Below are 12492 nucleotides of genomic sequence, written 5' to 3' on the forward strand. Positions count from 1 at the left end.
AAAAAGCACACATTCAAGCCTGCGTCTCTGTGGCCTCTAACACAGCCAAACTCTTTAAAATCAGCAAGGAACTGGCCAATCCTGTTTCAATTTCTACATCTCCTATTCCCTCAAGAGGCCCTCTGTATGGCTTTGGCCTCTCGCTTCTATGCTAAAACTCAGGATATCCTGTCCACTATCTCCTCTTCCTTTCCCTCTTCCACGCTCGGCCCCCTTTGGCCATCTCTCCCTCTTCTCCTCCTTTCTCCTCTTTCTCTCTAACACCTGACGAGGTTTCTAGACAAGTCCCATCTATGGAAGTGTTGTCGAAACATGTGATCGCCTACTGCTCCAGAACCATCAAGGACCATATTGACACAATCCAGCCTTGAATGATTTCTGTAATCATTCTTTTGCCACTGGAACTTTCCCCTCGCCCAAATTCTTGGAAATGCTGGCCAACTGCTATCTTACTCTCCACACTGAATCTGTTAGTTGTCTCCATGACCATTAGTCTGGCTTAAGAGCTGCCAGAGGCACGGAAACTGCTCTCCTGAACACCTGTGAAGATCTGATCTCTAACCTTGATTCCAGCATTCCTTCTGTCCTCATCATCCTGGAACTTTCCTGTGCTTTCGACACGGTCAACCATGCCATCCTGATCAATTGACTCTGTGAGAACCTGGGCATCATGGACCAGGCCCTGGAGTGGCTGACCTCCTTCCTCTTGGACCGCCCCTCCCAGGTCCAACTTTGTCCCTTTCACTCCGCCACCTCTCTCTACCTGTGGCGTTCTCCAGGGCTCTATCCTCGGACCTGGTTTTTCAACCTCTACTTGGCCCCTTTGACCCACCTGATCTCTACCTTCTCCTCTAACTTAGTGTCATGCGGATGACACTCAGCTTTCCTTCAGGCTCCCCTCAGCCTTCTCTCCACTCTCGCTCTTTCCTGGTGTCATCTTCAACTCCACTCTCTCTTTCTCTCCTCACATCTTGGACATCGCCAAGAAGTCCCACTACCAGCTGCACCTCTTCAAAGGGACTCTTCCATTTCTCACTTTCCCCCAGAAGCTCACTGTCTCCAGAGATCTGGTTCTCTCTAGGCTGGACTACTGCAACTGCCACTTTCTCAATCTGCCTTCCTCTACTCTCCACCCTATGCAACTAATCCAGAACAGGTCTGCATGACTTATCCTTGGCCTCAAGCCGAGGGACTGTATCTCTCCAGCCATGAAATCTCTCCACTGGCTCCAGGTGGCTGCAAGGATCAAGTTCAAGACCCTTTTCATTGTCCACAAGGCTTTCTGGGGCTGGGACCCACACTACATCCAACGCTATATTCCAAAATACCTTACTTCTCGAGCCCTAAGGGTTAGATGTTTCTCCAGGCAGAGAGTGGGGGAGGGTAGATCCTTCTCCCCTGCAGGTGCCTACCTCTGAAATGACCTACCTGACCCTCCCAAACTTGAGCCGGACCACCTGAAGTTCCTGAAGATGCTCAAAATGTTCCTCTTCTCCTCTGATTTCTCTCTCTCCCTCCCCCGCTGACCTACCTGACCTACCTGTCCGCTGTACCAACTGGTTGCTTGGCTACCTTCTGTCTCACTGAGTCCAGGCTCTTTCTTAATCAGTCACCCTTGCACTGCCTCCAGGCCTACCATGCAGTTACGGGATGTAACCATAACCCTACAGTCCCTTGTTCTCCTTGCACTACCCAGAGCCGCGCTGCCCTGGCGGCACTTACTCAGAGCATTGCTGCCCTGTTTTCTCCTCCCCTCTCCCTTGCACTTCCCCCCTCCCTTTCCCCTTGCACTTCGTGTTCTCGCACTTGCACGATCTGAATGACACAAGGCTTAGTAAGATCATTTGTCTTGTCCTCCCTCAGTTTTCCTTCTCTTGTCTTGTCGTGCCTAAAAACACTTGTGTACAGGTGCGTTATATATGACTTATCATATCATAACATATCATTTTATCACAGATGTCCAGAAAAATATACAGTGCCGCAGTAAGAAACGGCTAGACTGGCAGAACCCAAATGCCAGTCTAGCCAGGTAATGACACTTAGCAGGACTGCCTTATCAGAAATGCCCAGTTAAAAAAAGTCATACCAAACTGAGGAATGACTAGACTGGCTGCACCAAAATGCCTCACTAGCCACTAATACCACATATCATGACTGCTTAGCATGGACATAGACGGCCATTATGATTTATTGCACAACCCCACCCCCCCACACACATCCCTACTCCCTCCCATCCCCAACCTCCAAAATCAGCTCATTGGCCCAGAATTACCTCCACGTCCCTCTTCCTGGTCCCAGTGCTTACGTATGAGACTCTTTGCCTCACTGGTAAGTACTGGAGGAAGAGTGGGACTAGGAGTAATGAAGATTGCAGGTAGCTAAGTCAGGCATTACCTTCATGTACCTCTACCTTATCCCAGTACTTGTGCATGAGGCATATTGCCATGGATACATTGCATCATCATCTGAAATACCAAAAGAAAGAGAAACAGAACAAACAAGCCTTTTAAAGCACGGGTTAATTTTCCCCCCATTCTGAACATGGCGAAAAATACATGCAGTGACTTCCCTGCCTTTCTATGCTGTTCTAAAGCTCAGTCATTCATGCAGCATTTCACAGTGTCCTCACTTGTACATATCTTAGTCAAAAATGTTTCTTTGAAGTCCCCCATGCGACCTTGCTCCACTCGCAAAAGACAGGCCCAGTCAGCAGGGAATGCTTCTGTAAATCTTGTGTCTGTATGTGTGGGGAGCACAGCAAGATCATTTTCTCAGCCAGTGCTCTGTACCCCTCGGAACTCCTTCTGGAACTCCTTCTGTCTTCACAGCTAAGTCCCCACTAACTCTTCTCCGCAGGTTTTGCCATTAGCAAAACTCAGAGCTTTCTTACTTTATTTACGTGGCATATCTAAAGACACTTTCTTCCAATCAGGTTAAAAGCATGTTTTCTGCACCACCCTTAATTTTTAGAACAATGAAATCCTTGCTCTCTGAGCAACTGTTTCAATTTATTTCCTGCTGTGCATACTTTCCCTCTGCTCTCCACAAGAAAAATGCTAGTATGCATGTAAACTGCATTACAGCAGTGTCACCACTTTGCTGTCTTATGAATTCTGTACCTTGCATGCCATCAACAACATATTCACATGTTATACTGGCAACACAAAAATAAATGTATGTACCACATTACTGCTGGCAATAAAATGCCACTGCACTTTGCAATAAAAAGTATGCCTTTACATTTTGATAAAACACTATGGGCCTCATTACAACCCTGGCGTTAAGGAGTTAATGGTGCCGTAAAAGGCTGCTGCGCCGTTAAACCCTTAATGCCCGATTCACACTTTAACGCCTGCTTTTTGCAGGCGTTAAAGTCCAACCCGCTAAGGGACCTTGGTGCTAATTACGGCACCGTAATTTACGGTGCCGTAATTAGCGCCTTCCCCATTCCCATTGAGCCCTATGGGCCAAAAATGGGAATGGGGAAGGGGCCATGGTGAATGGGGATTTACCGCCCCACCAACCTTGGAATGGGGCGGTGAATCCGGCATGGACCATGGTGCTATTAGCACCATGGTCCAACGCCAGGGTTGTAATTAGGCCCTATGTATAATTTCACACGGCACAGCTCCACCTCACTGATGAGGCCCAACAAGGTTGAAACATGTGTATGGGGTTGGTGTTGGTACTCTTCTTCAGAAGGGAATTGCCATAGCATTTTGGTGCTGGACTGCCCATGTGGGCGGGACAAAGACTGATATGCAAATGGATATTTTTCATCTGTGAAAGGTACAGTGATGGCTGCAGACCGTCAAAGTGGGAAAAAAAAAACACTGAACAGGTTATCATGCCATGTTCTTTCTGGAGGGGGTGCCTGCTACCTTTTTTGAAAAAGTATTCTTATGTAAAGCACCAATTATTTTCAATAACCAGGTCCTGACAGCCCAAGTTTGCCAACTTGTCCCACAAATGATCCATGTTTATCAAGTCGAATGCAGAACTGAATATACATAGGTGATGTGTAAAGATGCACTCTGTTTACTTCTCGCATGGGTTATCAGCATATCTAGGGTTCTGATATTAAGAACAGTGCTAGCACCTGTTCGAAAACCAGTCTGTAAAGGGTGCAACAATTGCTGATCATCAACCCAGGCTTGTAAATGTTTTAAGACACATGTTGCAAACACCTTCCCAGTGGAGTCAAGCAGGGATAATAAATGATAATTCTCTAGTAATAGATGCTCTCTGGATTTATGTACAGGTACCAAGGAATCAACCCTTGGTGACATACTTTTGTAAACAAAGCACACAATAAAGCAGCCCATCTTCTGGGGTCAGCCTTTAAGACTGCCATGGCAAAACCATTGGGCCCTGCAGCTCTAGACTTATTTCTTTTCCCTATAATTTCAGTAACGGGCCAGGTGTAGTCACACTCAACCATGGTACTCCGGGTGTTACTAGTACTACACATTGGAGATTCTATAAACTCACTCCAAATTTGTTGAGGAATGGGATTTATATTTTTCTTCTCCTCCTTAGGGTTTTTGGCCAATGAGAGGACCTACCACATTGTTCTAGGATTACGACGCTGCAATACATTAATTAGTTCTTGCCATTTAACTGTTACCCCCGCAGATTTCTGTTTTTAATACCATTTACAATAGTGGTTCTTGGACTTCCTAATTTGAGCAAAAGTCTGTTGGTCACCATTCCATTTTAACTTAAGGTGGTGAATCTTCCCCAGCAATTTGAATTTAGCCAAGTGCACCTCAATATCAAAAGGCGCAGTCCTTTTATTCTCCACTAGGTACAGAGTTGTGCCTTTTAATACAGCATCTCTGTGCGTTTCCTTGAAAATCCATGATTCAATTTCATCTGGCGAGAACTCAAATAAATATACAGGAGTATCAATGAATCTGTTACCAAGTACTTTGCATGCTTTCCTAATATTCCCTAATGTCCAGCAGATGCGGTTTCCCTCCGGGTTTACTTCTAATACCCCAACTCTCGTTTCCTTACTTACCTCCATAGTGGATTGCAAATGGAGTGTGACTAGAGCATGATCACTAAACAACGTTTAGCAAGCCAACAAGCTCCAACAGGGGACTGTTGCTGCATATGTAATCCAAAATAGCACTCTTACCCCCTTATGCCAAGTCAGATTTCCCAGAATGTCATTTGATACTCACCCATTTAACGTGGAGCTCCCATTCAGTTAGATATTTAAGCAACCTTCGACCCTTAATATTAGAATCTTTCAGCATCAAGATATTGTTGGATAGTATCTGGGGGGAAGTTCAAAATAGACCTAGATTCAGCATATTTAGCATTGAAGTCCCCAGCCAACAAGATGATATCAGTGTCTGAATCGGTCACCCAGGAAACCATGATCATGCCTATATATTCAAAGATGGCATCAGACTGACTTGAACCTGGAGGGTCATACAGATTCACAACAAGCATAACTTTTCTATCAGAATCCAACTGCAACACCACTTCCACAGCCAATACATTCCCTTGAATTTCTAAAAGCTTTATCCAATGGGCGACTGGTCTCCCCATTTTGACAGTGATTGGTATGCCACATAACCATCGATGTAAAAGGGGATACCTAACCATGTTTCTTGGAGCAAAAATATATTAGAATTTAGCAGCAATCCCTGGGATCCACTATTAGTCCCAAAGTCGGAATGCCCTTAGGTGTCCCACAAAATCACATTGAAAGTTCAATCACAGAGAGGGTCAGCACCAGGTATAATACTTTTTAACCATTTCCACACTTGTACGTTATCAATGCATGGTGCCCCACTTCCTGTGTGTTTAATCGAGGGTGCTGGTAAAACCTTTTTAGGGCACACTTTACAATGGTCACACTAATTATTTGTGACCACTGGTACAGGTGGATTATCTAATGCAAAACTAAGAGAAACAAATGATACAGACTGTGTGCATGTATCAAGGAAGCAGTAGAAGGCAAAAACATAAAACCATAAGTCGGACCCAAAGGCTGTACAAAATCAATATCACTAGAGCTCAAAATTTGAAGTGGCAAATAACTTCAAAAGTTCAGGCCGACTGACGGGCAGCTGAATGATTGACAGTAAATGACTATGAAGACCTTCGCTGAATGTCTAAGCGTCCACCAGTTATATGATATGATATGATAGTTTATTTATATAGCGCCTATACACAATGTGTTTCAAAGCACTTCAAGGCAAGGAATGGAACAAGGGAAAATACAACGACCTTCTTACAGGCCATGAACAGTAAGGATGTGAAATTAACTATCGTACTCGGCCTGACGACATTTCAGATAGTGCAAGTGCTAAGACATAAGGAAGCGAGGGGGAGAGTGTGAAGGAAATGGAAACAGACAGGCGACTACCGTACTAGGCCTCACAACATTTCGGGTAGAGCTGGATTGGTTGTTGTGATAGATATGGACATTCTTATAGCCGTGTCTATTGCACCATATATTTTGTGTGTAATAATCATATTTTGATGTTGATGTTACAGGTCTCATTTGAAGTTTTGAAGGTTGGCGTAGTTTGATTTTGAGTTTGCAGAAAATGTACGTTTAGCCGTGGATACGAGGCAAGATTTGTAGGGGCATTGAATAGCCACGGCTACGAGAGATGCTTGGCAGGGCTTTGTATATGTTTCGGTGTTTGTCATTGGCTTGTGTTAATATTGTAAATGTGTACCTCTTGTGATAGGTTGCAGTGAATATGTGTTGGCCATTTTATTACTTTTCTTATAATATAGTTCTCTTTTCTGCTTTTGATTTTGGAAAGTATAAAACCCACCATTGTGTCTACTTTTCTCATTTTGACTACAGAACTCACACTGTGCTCATGGTGCAGTACATGTTAGCAGTGACAACATAATATTGGCATTTCAGTTGTTTGTCAATGTTTTGTTGAATGTTTCATTTGACTATATGTTGATAATGGGGCTTTGTGTTTTTTTTTATATCTTACTGTATTTGTTAACAATGAAGTGGTACTGCAGTATACTTAGAAAATGTGTGAGACCAATGGAAGTTGTTTATTAGGAAAGAACATGTATTTAATAAGGTGCATGATATAGAATTACTAATTATTTCTTCCTGCACTCAAAATAAAACAATGATTACAGAGTAATAGAAATGTTATTTTATTAACAATGCTTTTATAATCACTTATGGTGTTTTGTAAAGAGACTTTTGGGGTGATCTGAAAAATGTGTCTGATTTAAAAAGATATTTTATGCTGGAGTGTGTTACTGTGTGGTTATCTATAAGAGAAAATATAAATGTTCTTCTTTTGTTGTTTGCTGTTTTTTGAAACCTAGTTTTAATTTCATGAAAACATGTTTGATTGGTTCTATTTTTAAAGATACACTCCTAAAGAATATAGGAATGGTATTAGTTGAGCAAACTTCTGTTATGTAAAAAAGTAATAGTACGTTTTCTTTTTTTCCTGTGCAAATTGCCCCAATAAATACAGGCGCACTATGGGCTTCAGCAATGCAATTTTAGTCCACAACGAATATTTGAAGTTTGGTTTTGTTGTGCCTACCCTTTTCATGAGTTTTTTTCTGTTTTTATTTTTTTAAATTAAGAGGACTAAAAGAATTACCACAAAATATAGATGTATGTATTGGCAGCAATTGCTTTGGTGTTCTAAAATCACTCTTCTGTAACCATGTAGTGTGCCATCTCACACCATGGTGGACCATGGTGGTGGTTTCAAACACATTACTTTGCAGTCATACAGATTGGGTATAGTTAAGTTAGGGGGGATTGGGTAGATATGGATGGAACAGAGGAAGCACTAGAATTGGAAGAGAGTAAAACAGACATGTTTTTCTACAGCAGATGCCTGCGTGCAGATTATAGGTCATGGGTTTGGGCATTTTCATGGAAATTAGCCGTCCTATATTGTTCATCTATATTGTTGTAATTTATTTGATTTATTTTACATTTGGGTAATGCCCAGACCCACAGGTATCGGGGCATTTTCTACAGAGAAAACACATGGAGAGGATTAACAAGCCATAGAGTAAGAAGGCAGCTTAGATTAGTCTTCAAATAAAGTGCTAGTCATGCTTATTGAACAACCATGTTTTCAACAATTTCTTGAATGCAGAGTAGGAGGGTTAATTTCTTAAGTGAGAGGGAAGGGAGTTCCACAGGGCAGGGGCCATAGAGCTGAAACTCACCCCTCTGCTCTGGCATAGAGGGGAACCGCTAGGGTAAGCTGGCTGGAGGAACAGAGTGAGCGACTGTGCCATTTCTTGTGATGCAGAAGTTAAGGTAGGTGGGGGCTACATTGTAGATGTAAGGGTGAGCAAATTTTAGAGTTTTAAAGTAAATCCTTGCTTTAATTTGTAGCCAATCGACTTCTTGGCAGGTGGCAGAAATATGGTCTTATTTGCAAATACCTGGTACGGCCTGCAGGGATATGTTTTGAAGCTACTGTAATTTGGCAAGGTTAGCCGTGGAAATGCCTTTGAGTATGGCATTGCAAGATGATAGCTCTAGATAGTGTGAGGCGATTGTTAGGTCTTAAGAATGTTCTGCTTAGTGAAATGAGTTTGGCAGTGTGAGATGTGGCAGAGCCCTCAATGCTGAAGGCAACATACGAATGGTCAAGTGATTTTAGTTGTGTGGGTAAGCGTACATTGAGTAGCTCTGTCTTCTCATTGTTAAGGCAGAGGCTGTGGGTCACCAAACCAGGACTTGATGGTGCAGTAGACTTTGCTGATGGTATTGGAGTTGTTGGCATAGCTTCCTGAGAAGGTGATGAGTATTTGTGTGTCCTCCACAAAGTTGGGGCAGGTGATACGTAAGGTGTCAAGAATATCAACACGTGGTTTGGTATACATGTTTTAAAGGGTAAGGGAAAGACAGGATCCTTGCAGGACACCAAGTGAGACAGGGATAGGGTCCACTGAGTGATGATCAATGAAGACTCTGGAGGTACGATCACTTAGGAATTATTTGATACAACTGACTCCTTCAGGTGAGAAGTGGAAGGATCTGCATAGGTTTTGGCAAAGTATGTTGTGGTCCACGAGAGCAAAAGCAGTTGAGAAGTCTAGGAAGAGTAAGATGGCAGTATTGCTAGTGTCTCTGAAACTGTCAAGTTGAATTTTGGGATCGATAAGAGGTGTTTCAGTGCTGTGTTTTGGTCAGAAGCCAGATTGTCTGATGCCGAGGAGTGAGTGCTGTTCCAGAAATTGTTGGCATTGTATGTAGGCAATGCAGTCTAGAATTTTCAGCAGGTAGGGCTCTGTAGTGATTGGTCTATAGTTGGTAGGTATAGTTGTTTTTTTAGGAAGGGGTAACCTAGGTTGGTATGTTGGTGGGTACTTTGCAGGAGTTGAAAGAAACATTGACAAATTCTGTTATGATGCGGTGAGACTGGGGGCACAGACATTAATGATATTAGCAGGGCACATATTGCTATTGCAGTTGGAGGGTTTGAGGTCCTGGATGACCTTTAAAATAGATTATCCGGATTACCGGGTGAAAGGAGAAATTTGGGAGTGGCTCCTGAGAGGCGGGGGGTGGAGGGATTATGGTACGCAATTGCTGTTGGGGATTGGCACATAGGTTTGGCGGCTAGTAAAGCTTTCCTATTCGAGATGTTGTTGCAGAGTAGATTTATTTTGGCAGTGTGTACAGTTTGTATGGTGGTGCACCAAACTTTGTTAGGGTGGACTAAGGTTGTAGGAACACACAGGTTTTCTAGTTTGCGCAAGATGGAAAAGCGTTCCTTAGTGTTGGAACTGGCCAAACTGATTCTGTTATTGTAAGAGGTAGCTTTGGTTGTGAATATAGCATCCTTGTAAGTCTTAGAGATGGTGGAGAGGACTGAGGCATTTCTGGGGGTCGGGTGTTTCTTGTGTAGGTGCTCTGTGTGAGGTGCCTAATCAAATTAGAGGTTGCAAAAGTTTGGGATGTTGTACTGGAAGCTTCTATCTGCAATAGCTTACTATAGGAAACACTGAACTTGTTTAATATCCTTCTTACTCCATTGCTACTTGACACCCAAATACTGACGGCTGACAGTGACAGTTTTCTGGGCACAATGGTTATTCCATGGAGTTAAGGCCAATATTTAGCATAACCATGCACATCTTCATAACATTCTTTCATTGTTTTTTCCTCTCTGTGCTGAGCAGGTTTCCTGTAATGTTTGAGCTAGTGATTTGCAAATTCCCCAAGATAGTGACAATGTCCAATGCAACCTACGCATATCCTTGGTGTATATTTTATTCACATATTGAATTATGTTTCCAGGATATGTAGTAATTGTAATTGGTTATTTATAACACGCTTAATACCCAGAGGTTTCTAAGCGTAGAACCGGGGATCAAACCTGTGTTGCTCTGCGTCGCCTTGCTTCCGAGACAAGCCCATTGTCCCTGAGTTATCCTCCCAAGTGATTTATATAAAAATCAAACAAAACAGAACAAGTAGCAAATGTTTATTTTTCATCAAACTGGAATAAAAATGTACATTTTATTTTAGGGTTTTCCTTGATGAAAGAGTTTCTAAATAAGTTACCCTTGTCTGATGCTGCCTTCGATGTTGATCACTCAGTTTAGGATCAATTTTTAATATGATGAACCTTTTCCTTTCCATTGTGATTGTACTTTTGGCATTATGCAGTAGGCACACAGCTTTCAGGGCCCATCTCATCACAACCATAGGGTCTAGGCCCCCCCCTTTTCTCTTTCACTTTATCAGCCATTTGGTATCTTTGCAATTGGTCACAATTCATCCAGTTATTTATCTTGGCATGATCTTGGAATGGAGAGATGCATTAAGCCGTTTCTTGATGAGTTTATTATATTTGCCCATGCAGATGAGTATTCCTTTGTCTGTTTCAGGCTTTTCAGCAATTCCTTCTGGCAGATATGGTCTAGGACACTCAGTCCATAGTTTGTTTAGGTCATTTGGCCAGTGGTGTTCTCAAACTCCTCCTCAGGTACACCACTATTTTCGTTGGCTGCTCCCATTCTGATGACCAGGGATGAATGAGAGTGTCTTGTTCAAAGTCGTCTCCATTCTCCTTCTGATTTTACTCAGTCTTTCTTTTCTTGAGAGCTCTTTTGTATTTATCTTCACTGGAAGATGACAGCATTTCTGCCTCCTCTTCACTGGACTGGTCCTGCCAGCTGTTGTTTCCCTTGACTGAGCAGGGTGAGGATAATTTATGCCACCTGCTTTCTTTCATCCTCAACCTTAGTGCTTTTCTCTTGTCAACTTGCCCCTTTTGTGGCATACTCAGAGGTTTGTGGCCATTTTGTGCCCTATGGGCTTTCCTTCTTCCACCTTTTTTTGTTTCCAGGCTCTCCTGTACTTCTGATCTCATATATGCCTTGGAAGAGCTTTAAACAGATCTACATGAGGGAACGATGCTGTGAACTATGTCTCAAACTTGTACCTAATGCCTTCTGGATGGTCTGCCCCATAGTCAGCTGCAGTCTTTTTTGGCTTACATGTGGTTTTACTGTTGTGAAGAATATATGACAGTGAGCCAAGGGTAGTTACTTCACATACATTTATTCAGGGACAAGATCCAATCGTGGGTGCTGTCATCAAGACACTGGGGCTGGAGCGACAGTTGGGAGAAATGGTAATCTGTCAAGGAACGAACGCGATGACATTCCATAATGGAATGTTGTGATGCCTTTCTGTGCGTAGACCAAACAACATATGTTTCCTCCTTCACATAACATATAACAACTGTGGGAAATAAAGGCATGCAGATATGTGTGTGTAAAACTATTATTGAACAAGTGACTACCTGTGTAGGGAGAAAACAGTGATTTGATATGAGCAGATAGCACAGGAAAATGTGAGCAGATGCACCATTACAACATGAAATAGCAAATGGTACTATGTTACACAGTCATCAATTTCATTGGTCTTATCCTCAATCGACTTGTGGTGCAATCAACACCATTTCCAATGCCATAATACTCCGATACCTCATCATATCCCCCCTGCGCCCCTTCCTGTGTGTCAACAACAATACCACCTGAGTCAATACTTCATGATGATAGGGAGGGAATCTCACCATTATGTTCTTTATTGCAGGACCTGTCCACATTGCCCTTGTAACATTAATCTCCCACATCTCTGTGTTCATTCCCTATCCCTTCCAGAGCTCTCTCTCATATGTGGATGGTTCACAGTGGCCACACAGCCCATGTGCCACCATCTATCATCACTCATCACTATGTGTCTTTTCCCCACTCGCACTACTTCAATGGGGTCAAAATAATGGCAACATCCTTTTGGCATGCAAAATGGCTTCTTTACATGCACCACATCACCAACACATACACTCCGCCCATCCAAATACATTTGCTTGTTAGCACATTGCTTGTTCAACACCAACCAGTGTGGACATAACTCTGAACATATCTTCCTACCCCTCATCTTTTCGAAGGGTGCTACCCTCATCAATACATGAGGTGTATCTCTGTATGCTC

Source organism: Ambystoma mexicanum, chromosome 5p (assembly GCF_040938575.1).
Source record: "Ambystoma mexicanum isolate Mex_15411 chromosome 5p, UKY_AmexF1_1, whole genome shotgun sequence".
In the NCBI taxonomy this organism is placed as follows: Eukaryota; Metazoa; Chordata; class Amphibia; order Caudata; family Ambystomatidae; genus Ambystoma; species Ambystoma mexicanum.